Below are 18,210 nucleotides of genomic sequence, written 5' to 3'. Positions count from 1 at the left end.
TAGTAGGTATGGCCCTAACAGATGCCTTGATTCTGGACTTCTAGCCTCCAGAACTGTGAAAGAATAAATTTCTATTGTTTTAAGCCACACACTCTGAGGTACTTGGTTACGGCAGCCCTAGGAAACTAATACACCCACCAAGGACACGTCCTGTCAAGCTTACCTCATTTCCTTAACAGAATTACTAGAGCAGCAAGGCAGCAGTCACGGCCTCCTGCGAGGATATGCCTCCCTCAGCCAGAGCTTCCTCAGTCCAAGGGAAAGTCCCCACGGTCAGATGGAACGGCCTGGTTAGGGAGGCACCTATCTATGCTGGGCCACGTGGACTCATTCTCAAGGAGACGGACTCTTCTCATAAGAACTCCAGGACTTAACAAGAACAGCTAAGGTGTGGGAGAACACAGAGCAGGATCACCTGGGCAGTAACCTGGTTTACTTTCTCTCATTTCCTTGAAGTCCTATAATCTAGATCAGACATAATCCAACACCAGAAATCAGGAGACATTTAGTGCTAAGTTCAAGGATAAAGCAAATCGATCTCATGAAGTTGATCGGACCTAAACGGTCATCTTGCGTAAACACTTTAGGTCATCTTGCGTAAACACTTTAGGTTTAAAGAAAGAAACTGGGGCCCAGAGAAGGGAATGGCATTAGTTGCCCAAGGACACACAGCGAAGTGGAGGCAGAGATAAACCCAGGATTCTCGCTCTCGTGCAGTTGTAGCAAATGTATGGAACAAAGCTGAAGCTCTATCACGTGGTTAAGAAGTCAACCATCAGAGCCAAGCAGGTTGTATGTGCAAGTGATAAAACTAGGGAACTCCATTCACATTGTTGCTTGCCCCTACAATTGTGTAGTGCACACCTTGTACCCCATACATGGCAGCCCTGACGGTCGCCTGGATTGCCACCTTTACGGAGAGCAAAAATGTCACTGGAATACATCAGCAATATGGCACCAGTTAACTCAGGTTTCCATGGACAATTATGGAATAGACATCATGGGTTGAAAGCGCGTCAGTCTCACTTCTGTGCAAGATCATTCTCTTGAGAAAAAGAATTAAATATAAAAATAAACTTCTCACTGGCTCCAGCGTACCACCTCCACTGAGCATGTTTGTGATTTGCATGTGGAAGTAGCACATACAAGTGCAGACCATGCCTTCGACCTTGCGTGATGCCAGCTGCCAGCAGCTTGAACTTGGCAGCCCCAGTCAACTGAAATTGTAAAAGGAGTGAAGCACAACATAGTATTATTTGCAGGGAACAAATATTTTATGATGTGTCAGTGTAAGCTACCGTTATCTTAAGCAAATATGACTGCCGAATGTTATCCAGTTATGAGTGACAGAAAATGTGCAGTAAACTGGTCCCAAATAAGTTCAAATGTTATATTCACTGTTATAGCCTAAAGAACATAAAGAAAAAGTATACATATTTTATCACTATAAAATCTGTTTCTCTCTGGTTCCCAACAAATAAGTGTTGAACAAATATTTTTAAAATATTAAATAGGAGAGGTTTCACATCATTGGCCTGCCCTGGAGGCCAACAGGTCTCCGTAAGGCCCTGGTGCCAGGCTGTGTGTCGTTCCCTGACAACCCCAGGACATTGGCTCTAGATGGCCCCTGGAAATAGTCCAGTCTAGCTGTTTTCATGCTGTTTCAAAAAGCCACAGGATGCCACAGAGGTGCCTCCAGGTCCCTGCAAACAAGAGAGTCTCTGAGGCTCACTTCTGGCCAACCAGAAAGGCTGCTATTTTATGTTTTATTTTTGGAGTTCTATGTTGGATTTCAATTATAAAAGGGTTATGTTGGGTTTTTAAAATAAATAATTATTGCTCTAACCTAGTAGCCTCATGATTAATATAGCACAGACACTGTAACCACGGAGCATGGATTCAACCCTTATCTCTGCCACTAGCTGTGTGACTTTAGGAAAATTACTTAACTGCCCTGGGCCTCCATTTCTTCATCTGAAAAAATGGAGATAACACTATCTACCTCATACAGTTGTTGTGAGGATTAAATGAGCTAGAAGTATCTATAAGATGCATAAAATGACGGAGGGCACGCACTAAGCACTCAGTGACTATTAGCTGCTATAACTACTGTATTGCATCCTCACTGTATAGAATGGGACACTGGGGTCCAGGGAAGCAAAGCAGTGCATCAGAGGTTGCCTAAATAAGCAATCCAGTCCCTTGGCTCTGAGGACAAGGTGCTCTCATGCCACACGGCAGGCTCCAATTACCACTCACCCTCCAAGAAGATGGGCTGAGGTTCCTGGGGATCACAGAGGGCCCTTGTACAACCACTGAGTTTGACTTTTCCCAGCTTGAAGTGGGAGCTGATTATTTGTTAAACCCAACTGGAAAGCGAATTCAGCTGTGAGTGCTTTTGAGCTACTTGAATCGTCCCCAAAGTGGGCCTGCATGGTTGACACTGGGAGCAGACAAGTTAGGGCCAGGTGGATATGGGCCTCCCTGCCCTGCCACTGCCAGCCAGCGCCACCTCCACTCCTGGCTGGACAAGCTCTGCAAGCAGGTGCCATCACATAGCCACGCATTTTTTAGAAAACACCATATTCCCTGGATTGTAAGATGCTTATTTCTTTTTTTACTTTTCAGTGTTTCTGAAATGGCAAAAAAAAAATCTTACAATCAATGTGTACTTTTAATGTGGTAGTGTTTCTTCTTTTTCCTCTTGAAAACTATTATCAAATCAATGACGACTCTTATAATTGGTGGCATGCTAAAATTGAGAAAAGACCATACCTTGGAACAGATGCAATTGGACTCTCAATTTTCTCTAGGAAAAAATAAGTGAGAAAAGAATGGCTAAATCCTTACTGTCGAGAACTTGCAAATGCCACAGCTTGTGTGCGTCACATATGCCCAAGGTGTTGGCAGGGTGAGGCTGGGCTCTGTGTGGACGCGGCGCTTGTCCCTATGGGGGGAGCCTGGGCGGGCGCCAGGCCTGAGGGGAGTAGGGACGGGAATGGCCAGCATCATGCCTGGAGCCATGCAGCATTTCCCACCATTCTCCACAAGCAGCACAGATGGGAAGTCCAGCCCAGGCTCAAAGTTTCCTGGCCTGGAGCCCCAGCAGCTCACAAGCTGCTGGATTCACCCAGCTTCCATGGCAGGAAAGCACACAGTTGGTGAAGGAAAGGTGGCAGTGGTTCCTGGTGCTCCACTGTGACAAAGAGGGTGGAGGGCTTGGCTCAAAGAGACTTACTTCATGGAGAAAATGATGTCTGCTGCAGGAGTGGTTGCTGGAGCCTCCACTCACTGTCCCCATGATCAAGGACAGCACCAGTTCTCACCTCTGGGTCTGGAGTGTCCTCCCTACCTTGACGGAGCTACCATGAAGCATGGTGATTAAAGCCCCCCGCCTGGGTTGGAACCACGGCTCTACCACTTGCTACACTGAATCACTTTATGCCTCTACTTCCTAATTTGGAAAATGGAGGTGATAATAAAAGCACCCCGCTTACAGACTATTGTGAGAAGTAAAGGAGCTATAATACATAAAATGCCAAGAATATGGCCCAACACCTAGCAAGTTCCATTTAAGCTCTAGCGTAGAGATTTGCTGTTTGCCTGGTAAACTCATATACGTCCTTTGAAAAATCAACCCAAACTCACCTTTAAGAAGCCTTTCCTGACTACCCCAACAGTACTATCTCCTCCAGCTGCCTCTGTTCCTTGGATGTGTATGTGTGGGAGAAGGTGGGGGGGCTATTCTCTCCATTTATTGTCGGCATCACACTAGAACTGTCTGCGTGTTTCCCCTGTTAGAGAGGAAGGCTCATAAAGGCGGGGACTAAGTCTTGATTGTCTTTGTGCCCCCAGTACTTAGAATAGGACCTAGAACGGAGTACAACCCCATGGCTATTTAAAGCATAGAGGAATGGATGGAATGAAATGGCACAGTATGGGGTGGGATGGGATGGGGTGGGATGGGACAAAATATTTGTAACATGATCTTTTCAAATCACAACAGAGACACTTGCTTAAGGCAGATTCGGGGAAAAAAATAGCCTTAACCTGGAAGGCAATTCACCAATTGATGCCCAAGGTCTTCAAGACCTAGAACGAACAGGTCTCCCTGGGGTCATCAGACTACTGCAAGCCCTCTGAACTCACCCACAGGGATGGCCTCCTTCAGAGCCAAGAGGGAGCTCAGCTGGAAAGGGTTCTGGCCCACAGCCCAGCTCCTGACCCTCTCCTCACACTGCAGGCTCCATGTCAGCTGTGGTGTTCCAGGGAATAGAGGCCAACTCGCCATGCAGGGCGCTGGCCCCAGCCAAGCAGCCACGGGCAGCTCTGCTGGCTTGCCCACCTTGCTGGTGCTGATGGGGGCCATTTTCCTGGGACTTCAGACCTGACTGGTTCTCCAGGGAGCATAACTACTGAAATTCCTGCCAGGCCTTTCTTAGGGCATCCCCCTTCTAGCCTTCTTGCTGGGAGAAAGGTGCTGTTGGCATAACATTCCACAACTCTGCCACTGGGGAGCTGCCAGCTTACAGTCTGGCTGCCCAAGGAGCCTGTCCTGCAGAGGCTCTTGCTTGACACTTCTGCCATGGAAAACTCATTTTATTTAACCTTTCTTTCCGGTATGGCGTTTTAATGAAAAAGTCACTTAAGATCTGCAGTGAAAAATACATTTTACTAGAACAATGCATAACCCAAATACCACTTGCCTTTTCTTATCAGTTCTTAGCTCATTTATCATCTTTATTAAAAATCCATAAGGAAACATCAGCCTTGGAAACTGCTGGGTGTCTCTTTTAGGGAGGTGAGGAGGGAAGGGAAGGGAAACCAGGACCCCATGTGAGCAGCCCTGGAGAGGGCCTTTCTCTACTCGCACCTACAACCTCACCCAGGCAGCTCCATATTCTGGGACCAAAAACCAACACTTTTCCTACAAATGAAGCACCATGTTGGGGAAAGGAATCACACAGTTCTGGACTCTGCACTACCATTTATTAGCCTGCTGACATGGGGCAAGTTACTTAAGCGTTCTGACACTCAGTTTCCCAGTCTGCAAAATGGGTATGATAATACCTACTTCACAAGATTGTGGCAAGGATTAAATGAGAAAGCAAACATGAAAACACCTAGCAGAGTTAGGCAAAAACCAAGTGTCCAGTAAAGGGCTGGTTTCTTCATTAATTCATCGCGAAAGCACACAGCTGAGGGAAACCTTTCTGGTCTAGCCTGGTAGTGGGGGTGGGGAGCTTACTGCAGAACTGTGGCCAAGGATCTTCCTCAAAGCCTTCCAGGAGCCACGGGTGTGGTTTTTCCAGGGAAGCAAGGTACTGCCTCCAGAAATCCTGGGCTCCCAAGCAGCAGAGGAGCAAGTGATCGCTGGGCAGAGCCAACAAGGGGAGGCGTCTGTGTGGAGAGGGGAGGTCAGAACAGGTAACAGGAAATGACTAAGAATTACCACCCACCATTGCATTTCACCTCACCACTAATCTTCAGAGAGGGCAGGTTTTATTATTACTTCTGTGTCCTGATGATGAAGTCATGGTGCATAGGGGTGAAGGGAACTTAACACTTAAGTGATAAGTGCAGGGCAGGGCTCTGGTCAGGCCATCTGAGGGCCCCCATAGACCATACTCTGAACATTTCCTCTTTAATAAAAGTGTGGGGGCCACTCCCCTAGGTGTTGTGTCTTCTAGGAGGCAGAATTGGGGCTTTAGGGGTTGTCCTGGAAACACCCATCACCACTGTCCCCACCAAGGTGGCCTCTGTCCCTCATCAACCCTGTGACACACAGCACTATTTCAAAGCTCCATGCATGACTGTATATGGGCTTCTGCAAATAGCAAAATAAGTCAGTGAATGAGCAAATGATGTATTATTTATTATGAAATCCCATGGGAAAGAAGAATCAATTATCTATTAAGTTCATCTAAATACTAAGTGTCGTGCTTTTCATCCCCATTTTAACAATGGGCAACTCAAGGCTGAGGGAGGATATTTAACCCAGGCCACGTGGAAGAAAGTGGCAAAATAAACTTGACTTCACTCTGCCTAGCTTGGGGCCTAGGCCTTCTCGTCACATCCTCTGGCTGAGGCTTCATCCGGTCCCCTGCAGTCCCCTGTAGTCCTCAAATTCACAGATGAAGACGTGGAACTGTCTTTCCTCCGCATGCTGGTTCTTTTTCTCCCTTCTACAATTTGTCACCTTTTCCCTGATGTTTCCTCCTTCATCCTCCCCCTGCAAGTAAGACCCCCCCAGTGTAGGAGCTATTGCCCTGACCCCCACCCCACCCAGCAGAGGTGCCCTCAGGGAGTCCCTCAATTCGCAGGAGAATGAATATCCAAAACGGTCCTCCATGAGTCAGTGTGTGGCTGTTGGTCCCAGGCCTCCCTGGGTCTGGGGACTAGGCTCTCCCTGACCTTGCTCAGACTGCAGTCTCACATTTCCAGAAACTGGGTTCCAGTAGTCTACATAGGGCCCCTTGGTAGAAAAAGGGTCAAGAGCTGAGAAAACAGGCTCTGCTGCCTTTAACTGCATATCTAAAGAATGCCTCTGGGCTGCTTCCAGCTGGGAGCCTTACTATTCCAGGCCCCAAGGAGCTTCCAACTTATAAGCCTGAAAATTTTAAGTCGGAAAAAAGGATTTAGATGCTCAGATTCAACTGACACTTACAGTGTCTTCAATGTGCAGGCAGTGGGCTGGGCACACCCATAGGTACGAGCTCATTTGACAGACCCTCTATCCCCATTTTGTACAAGTGAGGAAACTGAAGCTCAGAATATTTACATAGCTTGTGGTTGGGGGTGAGGGGTCACACAACCAGTCAGCAGGATTCAAACCCAAGCCTTCGAAGCCAAGTCCAACGCTCTCTCTACCCAGCCCTGCCTCCCAACACCATGCTTTTGTGGAAACTATTCTGAGAAATCAAAGCAACTCTTTTCTATCCAGAACTATAAATATCCAGAGACAGGGAGATGAAATGAGATGAGAAAACAGACATCCTTTCCCAGGATTTGGAAGCAAATTATTGCAAGGCTTCTAAAAGCATTTTGAGTTCTGAAAGCAAGAAACCACCAGTGCAGGGGGGAGAAAGAGAGAGAAAAAAATAAAAGAAAAGCAGAGGATAAAGTGTTATGCTGATCTGACATTGGGAGCATCACGGCTTGTACCAACGCCCTCAAACCAGCAAAAACCTAGGGCTGCTGACTGCGTGGGAGGCATGTGCTAAATATATGCTAGCTCGTTTATCCCTTACAACAGCCCATGAGTTAGGTACTAACCTTAACCCCATTTTACGGCTGGAGAAACTTGAGCACAGATAGGTGAAATAACGCGCTCAAGGTCACAGAGCTTGTAAGCTTTAATGCCAGGATGTGCGGCTCCAAAGCCCAGTTTTGTGACCACTGTGCTCTACTGCCTCCAGCTGAACAGCCCAGCTTAAGAGGCAGCCACCTGGCTCTCTGCCAGGACCCCAATTCCAGGTCCTAAGAGAACAGATGCATTCCTGGGAGTCTACAGTCTGCTGTCAACTCCAGCTGGGAACCCAAGTCGAGCCCTGGGTTCTCAGATGCACAGAAGGATCACAGGGCAAGCCCTTACTTGGAGGAGCAGAACAAGAGTAAACATATAACAGCTCCTCTGCGTAGGTCCCTTGGGTCCTCTCTTCCACATCTCCCTTCTACTCTTCCCCATGGCCCCACACACTCCCTCTGCCTTGTGTGAGGGTTAGAAGATTCATTTGCTTCAAATGCAAACCTGAAAACCATCACTGATCATCAGAGTGGTGGCAATGCAGATAGTTTCCATTCCAGAACAAACTGGTTGCTCATCAAGTTGTTTGGAATTTAATGCCGTTTTTTCTATAAAAACCATGCTAACCCAAGGAGAAGTCTCTAGCCCGCCAATCCACACAGTACATTTACCCAGAATGGATTCGACCAACATTTATTCTAGTTTGCATCATCCAATACGTGAAGCGCTAGCCCAGCGATTCTCAACCTGTGGGTCGCAACCCCTTTGGGGGTTGAACGACCCTTTCACAGGGGTCGCCTAAGACCATTGGAAAACAAAAAGATATTTACATTATGATTCATAACAGTAGGAAAATTACAGTTATAGAGTAGCAATGAAAATAATTTTATGGTTGGGGGTCACCAAAACATGAGGAACTGTAGTAAGGGGTCGCAGCATTAGGAAGGTTGAGAAGCGCTGCTCTAGCCACATATGGTTCTTTAAAATTAAATGTTAATTAAAATTAATAAGTCACACTAGCCACCTTTCAAATATTCATAAGTAGCACACAGTTACTTGGATACCATATTGAACAGAGCAGATCTAAAACATTTCCATCATTCCAGAAAGTTCTATTGGACAGCCCTGCTCTACATCCTGACCCCCCAATTCTAACACTTCCTAAGAAAATAAGTTCTTTCATAGGTTAAACTTGGGGTGTCCAGAACACATCACCCCTCCCAAGGAAAATCATGATAAACTTCAGGGGATAAGACAGGGGGCTTTGGAAACACACAGTTCCCAGTCAGTCCCAGCTCTGACACTTCCTGGCCATATTATTAACTTCCGTGTGCCCCACTTTCCTTATCTGGAGCATGGGGACAATGCCCTCTTCCCAGGTATCTAGGAGGATCAAGTGAGATGGTGCTCAGCACACTCAGTGCTTCCTCTGTCTACTGCTAATGCTACCTGCCACGTTGCAGTGGCTGGGAACCTCAACTCTACGTAATCGCCAATGGCTGCCACAGTCTGGGACAGGTGGTGATGGGTTGAAATGGGATTCTCGGCTGCAGAGGAGTAGGGGAGGGGAGGCAGGGAGCTGGTAGGCTGGTGGCCTCAGTAGTCTGCCCTGGCCCTCCTCTCTCCATCGCTTGTCATTTCAGTACCTATGTTAGAATGATCTAAGGCCACCTTGATATCCCCCACCATGAGGGGAAGTACCCCAATCACAGGCACTGGGAGGAGAAGGTCGGGAGGAAGAGAGGGCCAGCGATTCCATGAGGTGGCCCTGGGAATAAGAGAGAAGCCCATGAGCCGTTCAAGAATCCATTCATTCATTCACTAAATAATTACTGAGCATGTTAGGACTTTATGTTAACCCAGGAGACATGTAGATGAATAAGACATGGTCCCTGTCCCTACAGCCTCCACAGACGAGTGGGTGAGACCAACAGAACATGCATCGATGCACTGGTGTGTTAAGCGCTCTGATACTGGGAAATCCAGTGGGCCTCAGGGGCTTCGACAACCAGATGGTGGGTAGGGTCTTGAGAACAGGAAGTGAGAAAGATATAAATTTTTAAAGACAAAGTATGGAGAGGGGTCGAGGACAAAGGAAGCTGCAGGAACGAAGATATACGGGGCATGAATACTCCGTGTCGCTACATCGAGCAGTTCCACAGAGCCAGGGGTTTCCAGAGAAGTGAGGGGGGTGAGGATGGAAGGAGCAGGTCGCGAAGCCTTAGGACATCAGGCTGAGGAACATCCGCCCCGTGTACTTTCTCACTCCACGACATGCCCGTTTTACTGTGACTGGGAAGAGCAAGAGGCTGAGCCAAATCACATCGTCACAATTCAAACTTCTGTTCAGACTTGGCATATCTGATATCTGCTCACATTCCAACAGGGAGCCTCTTGTCATTGTGTGTAAAGAATGCTCATAAGTTAGGGATCGTTCACACATTTTTTTCAAAAATTAAAAACGTATGCAAAGAATGAGCGCTGCTTGGCTCCTGGATTGCACAACATGCTAACACATAGGGTAGCATATTTCTTCGTAAAAGGTCAGATTGTAAAATATTTCAGCCTTTGTGGGACATACAGTCTCTGTCACAACTACTCAGTTCTGCAGCCGTAGCACAAAAACAGCCATCAACAATACATAAATGACTTGAGCGTAGTTGTGTTCCAAGAAAACTTTTTTTATGAAAACAGGCAGCGGGTAGGAATTAGCCCCTATAGGTGACCCCTGCTATAAAGAACATCCTTGGGCTCAGCAGGGAAATATGAATAAGGATTGTACATAATAATATTGAATCGATGTTAATTTTCCTGAGTGTGATAAGTGTATTGTGGTTCTGCAGGAGAATGTCTTTGTTCTTAAGAGATACATGCTGAAGTATTTAGAGGGCATAGAGGCTGTAACTACTTCTCAAGTAGTTCAGGAAGATACGTATATATAGAAAGAGAGATACGACAAATGTGAAATGTGGCAAAATGTCAAGAATGGTAAAAGCAGGTGAAGGGTGTGTGGCTGTCCCTTGTACTAATCTTGCAACTTCTTTATGAGTTTGAAAGTTTGGAGGGAAAACAACTTGAGTCGCTTCTAAGGAACAAAAGGTGTTCATGAGCGACTGCTCTGAACTGCCCGTCCTCCCCAGCCCTCCGACCTGACCTAGCACAGGCTTGTCTTTCTACAGCGTGGGTGCAGCTTCACTTCTGATCATGTGCCTCGCCTTTCTGATTGGTTTTGCAAAACCAGAGAAGGTCATTTGAATGCAAAAATGGGAGCAGGTTCTTGGCTCCCTCTCAGGCCCCTTTTTGTTGGAATTCTTGTTTTTCTCACCCAACAGCCTAGAGACCAGTTTCCTGTTGACACTGGTCTTTGAAGCAGCCCTAAGAGCCACGAGCACTCCCCATCATGGGGTTTCCTGCAGAAGACGGACTGGGCAGCAGCTGCTGAGGAAAGGCGGTCTCTAGCACTCTGTCTGATGAAAGGCACCTGGAGCCCACAGGTGCTTGCTGTGACGCTTTCTGCTGAGCCAGGAGCTGCTGACACTGTTAAAAAGGTTGGCAGCAGCACGGTCCCAAGTAGTCCAGATCTGAATTGCCAATGATCCATTGCAGAGTGGTTTCCTAATTCTTGACTTATTAGTAATCAATACCATGAAAAGTACTAACACCCCCATTAAAGTAGGCATCCATTGATTTTCATTGGGAAGGTGGAGTTGTTTGGAGGCCCAGTATCTCAAACTGCTTCAGTTTTGATGTTTCATCTGCCAAACAAACTCCATAAAGTACAGGATGTACAATTCCTGGAAGGGGTAAGGGGAGAGAAGTGATAATGACCACTCCAGGCCTCTCATCTTCCAACTCTCTGCAAATCATGGCCTTAAAGCAACGTCAGTCAGGGAGGTTCCTTGAGCCTCCCTGGGCACCAAACCCAGCCAGCCCCACCAGGGAACGTCCATCACTACGTCTCCAAGCCAGCTCAGGCCTATATGCTCTTCTGGGGGGAAAAAAGGAAAACAGAAGATCCTCACAAGGGATGTGTGGCAGTGCTTGGGCAGCAGAGCCCTGATAGACTTGGCATAGACTTTCTTGGCCCCTTCAAAAGCTAGGATCCAGAGATCTTAAAGGGTCTTTCTATCTCCAAAGACAATGTCCTATGGAGATAAGTACCTGTATGTCTTCCACCAATCACCCCCAAACACCCTTTGTGGTTGACATCATTCATTTGCAATTACTTACTACCCTCACCCTTGTCTGTAAGAGAATTATTCAACGTCCCTCCCCTTGCCTTGTAACTTACAAAGGCCCCACCCCGCCATGTGACTTGTTTTGGCCAATGGAATGTGAGCAGACATTAAGTATGCCAAATCTGAGCAGAAGTTTTAAATGCAACTGTACAATTTGGCTTAGCCTTTTGTTCTCTACAGCTACAATAAAATGGGCATGTTGAGGAATAAGAAAAGTATATGGAACAGAACCACAGCCAATGCACAGCCCACATGTGACACAAGGAAGAAATAAACCTTTGTTTTGTAAGGCACTGAGATTTGGGGGCTGTTAGTTATGTGGCCAAACTTAGCGACAACTGACTAATCACCCTCCAATACAGGAGCAGCAGGTAGGTTTCTGGGAGCCTGCCGGCTCCTTGCAACCATATACCATGACTCTTATCCGCCACCTAGCAAAGCCCAGGTCTGGTGCCACTTTCACTGTGACTCATTTTCCATCCGTTTACATTGAAGATGCCTGAAGGAATCTTCCCAGCAGTGCTCTTAGTTCATGACTCATTCCTGCCAAAGACTCTAGTTGGGAGAAAGAAAATAAGGCCTAATGTTTCAGCAACACTACTGGGAATCTCAGAGTGAATATTTCCCCCACCCCTTTCCTCTCCTGGAGGGTCTCCACACCAAGAGCTGAGGGATACTCACTGAATAGGACACAGAGCTCGATATACAGGAGACAGCACTGAGGTTGCAGTGGGTATGCTGGACTCGAGATCAGGCAAAGTCCTGGGCCATATTACCCCCTTAAATCATGAGTCTCCAAGGGCCTGGGTGCCTTGGGCAAGTCACTCTGTCTGAACTGATCAGTGGTTTCCAAACCCAGCCCTGGGCTCCTCAGAGAGGTCTCAGCAGACAACTGAGGTGAGAAGATGCCTGTGGCCAGTGGACCCTCATGTCTTGCTTCAGCCGGATAGGTTCCGCTTTCATCTGCTGATTTATTAGGTTTCCAGGTAAGATTTATTTTGACCAGGAATTCTATGACAAATGCATTTCAAAACCATTGACCAGGTGATCTCTGAGCGCCCTTCCAGCTCTGATGTACTGAGCCTGCCCACCCCCCACCTTTTTGTGCATTCTGTGGTCACCGTCTTCCTTGTCACTGTAGTAAAGGATTTACTAACACCCAGAGGGCAGCCAGTGATGACTGACTGACAAGCAAGAATATAATGAGGTAGATTCAGAACAACTCAACCAAGAGCTATAACAGCTGCCTCAGGTTCTGCAAGGTGATTGGAATTAGAAAGATAAACAAAAAAATCAGTTCAGAGACACTACTATGGAAATAGCCCAAAGTTCTATGTAGCTCTGCACTTGAGGATTATCTTCTGCTTAGAGTGTCTGGGTAAGACCACTGCCTGCCCCAACCCCAACATCCCAACTGGAAAAGGGTCTTTCTGAGTGAGAGTCATGCTTTTAGGTCATATTATAAGGCCAACGTGCCCTGGAAACTATCTCAGGGAGTGGACTTTGTGGGGGCATTTGTTGATCGGAATTCTGATTCTCACCCACCCTCCCACCCCACCCTCTCTGTATCTCTCACATTCTCTCTGAATTCTTTTAAGAAACTCTGGTCTCAGGCAGCTTATAGGTCATGGGTCAGGATGGAGAGCCTCCTGTGGGCTGACCCACATTCTGAGCCCAGGAGAATAGGGCAGAGTCGTGCCAGTCAGGCCTTCATGACACCAAGGGCCACATCCTACCTGTCCAGGCACACTTTGCCTCTTGAAATGACTGAACAATACTCGATGGGACGAGAACCCATTCTTCCACCAGCACTGACCGTGAGACAGGGAGTGGTTTGAACACCAGTGCAGAACCAGGGGTGACCATGACCTACATTCAATTTGCTGATAAGTAGGCAAACAGGGCAGAGATGAGAAGTGGGGACCAGAAAACAGGGTATGAGGTTGCTGGAGCAGCCAGAGGAGATAAATTGAAATAGAAGCTGGTCCATAGAGACAGGAAATTATCAGGAAAGAGAGAAACTCTGGTTCAGGGAGATTTATATAAGAGGGATATGAGCAGGGCAGGCTGCTCAGGAAGTAAGAGCCTGCTTGATGGGAAATGCAGCTTGGACTTTTCTTGGCTGGCAAAACACAAAGAAAGGGCTTAGATTCCTCTGTGAGCAGAGGAGATGTAAATGAGTTCAGCTGGGCTGAGAGTCAAAGTAAGGGAGCGCCCTGGGCTGTGACTGGAAGAGAGCACCCCATCTCATGGATCAGTTTTTGCCCCAAAGAGCTTAGCACTGGACTGAGCTCACAGGATGAGATTTAACATGTTAGACTGAGTCTACCATGAACCACTCCAGCAGCCTCCCTGCTGCTTTCTTGCCCCCGCCCCCTCTATTCTCCACACTGCAGTCAGAGCAGCCTTTAACACTGCGGATCTGTATGTCTCCTCCCTTTTTACATGCCCTGGCTGGCCTGTCATTGCCCACATCTACTTGTCTCTCCTTGCAGCTCAGCCCACTCGGCCTTCTGTGATCTATCCTTGCCTACAACTCTAGCTTCATCCGGCCTCTTTCCCTTGCATCCTAGGTTTCTTGAACATACCACGTTCTTTTCCTCCTTGGGGACTTCCATTCTGCAGATGGGAAAACTGAGGCTTAAAACGAATATAGCGGCTTGCCCAAGAGCACATGGCTAGTGAGTGTCAGAGTCGGGATTTGAACCCAGGCAGGCCCCTGTGTTCAGCCACCACCAATATGGCAACTTTAGAACACAAAGAAGAAAGGTCCCAAGAACATGCATGTCTTTGGAGAATCAACTCCTGGTTCTGTGTGATAGAAGAAGGAAGCCTATGAGTCTGCAGTGCCTTTCCTCAGTATGCCAGGAAATGGGGTTATTTGGTGATAAATATAAATTAATCTTTAAAATTAATGCCACCCCCAGAGTCTGAGCCCCTGTGTTTCCAAAAGCCCCCCAAGGCTCCAGTCCTCTCAATGACTAGGTCAGATCAAAGTCAGAGGATGTACCAGGTGAACACCATGTTCCTCGGGTGACAGGTGCCTCTTCCTGGGCAGTGAGAATGTGCTGGGGAGGGTGGGGTGCTGCACAATTTTCAGATCAACCCAGTCCCCAGGGGCCCTTTGCAATGGGCTGCGTTGGCTTTGGCAACCACTTGTCAATTAACTGAGTGCAGGCCAAACATAATATCTTGACAAAGAATGGTTCAATTCAGTTCAAACAGGTCTTACTCCACAAAGCCCTTAATATGTAATGAGATTATTCAATCTAGAAAGAAATCCAATGACCTTGAAAAAAACTGGTGTGTTAAAGTGACCATTTTCTTTACCTGTGTGTCCGCAAGCTCCTACTTAACCTGTGGATGGTAGTGTCTGCCTGGGCTGCAGGCTGTGAAGGTGTTTGTTCATTCTGGGGTCCCTGCCCTGCCGCTCTGCCCTGGGATGATACAGTGAGCTGTGTGCCCAGAAACGGAGTCCACAGCCCCAACTCTGACCGGGCATCCACCAGAATCTGCTGGAAGGCACTTTGCAAACACAGATTCCAGGCTCCACCCCTGGGGATTCTGATTTAGCAGGTCTTAAACAGGGCCCAGGAATCTGTATTTTCCCATGCAAACAGGCCTGTTTTGAAACCATCAAATAGCGGTGTAGACACTATGGTCATGCAGTGTCTTACAGGGATCCAGGCTCAGCCACTTCTTCCTGTGAGATCTCTGACCATTGTAACGTCTCAGCCTCCGTTTCCTTATCTAGAAGAGGAGTACCTGATATGTGGCCTGCTGACCCCTTGGGCGGCTCACATGGATCACGGGAAACGATATGAGTTAAATAACAAAATGCTAACATGTATTAACTGTTGACCATATTCCAGGCCCCAGCTGCAGCACTTTTGCCTGCATAACTCAGCCTTCATAGAAAATCATATGAGGGAGTTACTATTGTTACCTCTGTTTTTAAAGATAAGTAAACAAGGCACAGAGAGGTTAGGCAACTTTCCAAAGTCACCAAGCCTGGGATGTGAACTCAGGGATGAGTCCAGGGCCCGGGCTCCTCTCCAGTCCCACCCGTGAAACCTGGCAAGTGCTGTGCACATGTGAGACAGCGGTTCTGGATTCAGCCTTCTTGTACCGTCCTTCACTGACAGCGTCAAGGTGTGAGACCTGAGCCTGAGCGATGGGACAGGAGGAGCCCGAACATTAAACATGGCTGGCCAGTCCCCTTCTGCAGGAGGACACGGAACAGATGGCCCTCGTGTGACCCTCACCTCCCTGCCAGCTGTCAGGGGTGCAGGAGCAGGCATCCGTTTCTGCTAATGGGAAAGAAGGGAAACACAATGACAGGAACAACCCCAACTGGGGCACAGGCTGCCATTTTGAACTGCCCAGTCCATAGGCCAAAAATACTGAGAAGAATTCTTAAAACAACAGCCCCTTATGCTTGTCCATTTGACAAAAGGAGAGGGTGCTACCATTTATTGAGCACCCACTCTACACAAAATCCTTTCTAGCTGTCATTTTTTTTTTTATCCTCACAGTGGCCCCACAATGGGCTTTTTCTTAGCCCGTTGTACAGGTGAGAAACCCGGGTCTCAGAGACACTGATTAAGATGTCCCAGGGCCGGCAAGCAGTGGACACCAGACACGAATCAGATGGGCCTAGCTCCACAGCCCTGCCATCCTGTGCCACAGCACCCCCACAGAGGACTTCCTGGCCAGGCTGAGAAAACTAGGTAAAAGGCGGTCTCAGCCTTATGCTAAGGCAGGTGTGCCCACCTCAAAGGGTCAGGCCAAGTCACTATTAACAGAGCACTACTTGGCACCGGGAACTTGCTCGGAGATGGAATTATTTAAGTTTCACCACCACCATGCCAGACTGGGTTTCATTATCCATTTCACCGAGACAGACCTGAAGCTCAGGGAAGGGGAAGGGAAAGAGGGAGGTGGAAACGCTATTCGACCCCAGGGAACGCTATTCCCTGCCTAGGAAGACTGCTCGGCTGGGTCAGCAGAAGGCTGATGGAGACCCACAAGCTGCTGTGAACAAATCTTGAGACTCCAAGGGGAAAGCGTAAGACGTTGCGAGGACAGGTTTTCTCTCCACCAGGGTTTTGTGTGGCTGAAGGGGATGTCCTATTTCCTATTTTTTATCCTAGTCATTGTCTCAGTAAACCCATTAGGAAGACAGCCATGCATGAATACAGACCGAGGCTTCGTGAAGCTGACGTCCACCCTTCACAGTCCAGGCTGGTATGCTGACCCCACTGTGCTTGAGGTGCTGTCGTAGGGCTTTCTATACACCCTTTCATTTGGTGCTCGTGACAACGTTAAGGATTGGTGCATTCTTTCAAGATTCTCATCTTAGAAAACAGAGCTCATGGAGATTAGGCTGGCTCCCCAGCTAGCTCCACGTGCAGCTGGGATTCAAACCCAGGCCCCCGAGCCTGAGCTCTCCAAGTGATACCACACAGTCTTTCAACAGCAGGTGAGAATCTAAGCAAATCAATTATTGGGGTGTGGCCTCCCGCCCCCTCGCGGGAGAGGAAGATCCCTGATCACAGAACACGCCCCACCAGTGAGTGACTGACAGTGAGGCCGCCTTCCCCAATGGCTGCCTATGGTATCAGCGGGGAAAATGGACTCCCTCTAGCACGACTGCCACCCAGCTGAGATGAAATAACTGGGCCCTCATTTCACAGAGGGGCCAGAAAAGGCAAATGGCTTCGGAAGGCTGCAAAGGAACCCCTGGCCCTGCCAGGACCAGAAAGCTGATGACATCTGCTTCCTCCGACTGGGTGAGTAGAGAGAGCCTGAAGGCTAGGTACATGGTGGATGAGCCTTCCCTCTCGCCTGGCCTTAAAGATCTGATTGGCACAGATAGGCATTACCTTAAAAATATCAACACACAACATCCTCCTCCAATTCCTAACCACACCCAAACACTGGCAAATCCTGCATGATATCATACCCTCCAGAAGCCATCAGTCCTGGCTTCTGGCTTGGCCTTTCTCCTACTTAAAGGAACCCACAGCATCATGGCCACCAGGATGTCACATGAGGTTTAGTTAGGGTCAAAGTCTGTCTCATATCATGCAAAGTCTGCTCACCGGCATCGACCACTTTCCAAGATGGCTAAAAGGAGGCTGAAGGCACTCTGGCTGGGCTACAGGCAAGGGCTGATGTTAAAGGGAAATTCCTTCTGCAGGACAACCAGGAGAGCCATAAAAACAGATGGAGCCAATTCAGTATCTCTCCCAGCAAAGGAGTCATCATAGGAAAGCAAGGACGAGCAGAAGCATTAGTATAAATTACTCTGAGAGTTTATAAAGGCTTGCTGCTCAACACTCCCGGGAGGCTGAAGAATTGTTTGCTCCAGCCTGGCAGACCAGAAGCATGCAAATTAATAGCCATGATTTATCATGAGGTGTTTTTCACAGGCATTCTTGGGCCAGGTTTCTTTAAGTATTTGGGTTCATCTATCTAGCATGTGCCCAGTCTAGTTACTGCCACTATTATGTAAAATGCATCATAAATCCAACATTTAAGAGAGGTTTATTTAAGCTGGTCTGGTGTTCAGGGTCCAAGCTCATTACCATGAATACAATTAATTCCTGGCAGAGCATTGGAGGGTGGACGCCAATCCACAGCATCTGTGAGCCGCTGGATGGTCACGCAGTCTCTGTGAGGCCTTCAAGTCACCTTTCCCCTGCTCCAGAGCCACTCGCCATC

General features: G+C 47.9%; 1 protein-coding gene across 1 annotated transcript in view; it reads right to left on the bottom strand.

Annotated features, from left to right (window-relative positions):
- The window catches only part of GALNT18 (polypeptide N-acetylgalactosaminyltransferase 18), a 351,048-nt gene that overhangs the window by 291,671 nt on the left and 41,167 nt on the right, over positions 1–18,210 (bottom strand). The window lies entirely within an intron of this gene.

Source organism: Hipposideros armiger, unplaced genomic scaffold (assembly GCF_001890085.2).
Source record: "Hipposideros armiger isolate ML-2016 unplaced genomic scaffold, ASM189008v1 scaffold_256, whole genome shotgun sequence".
Taxonomy (NCBI): Eukaryota; Metazoa; Chordata; class Mammalia; order Chiroptera; family Hipposideridae; genus Hipposideros; species Hipposideros armiger.
Note: the sequence above shows the minus strand (reverse complement) of the source record. Positions and strands in the feature narration are given on the sequence as shown.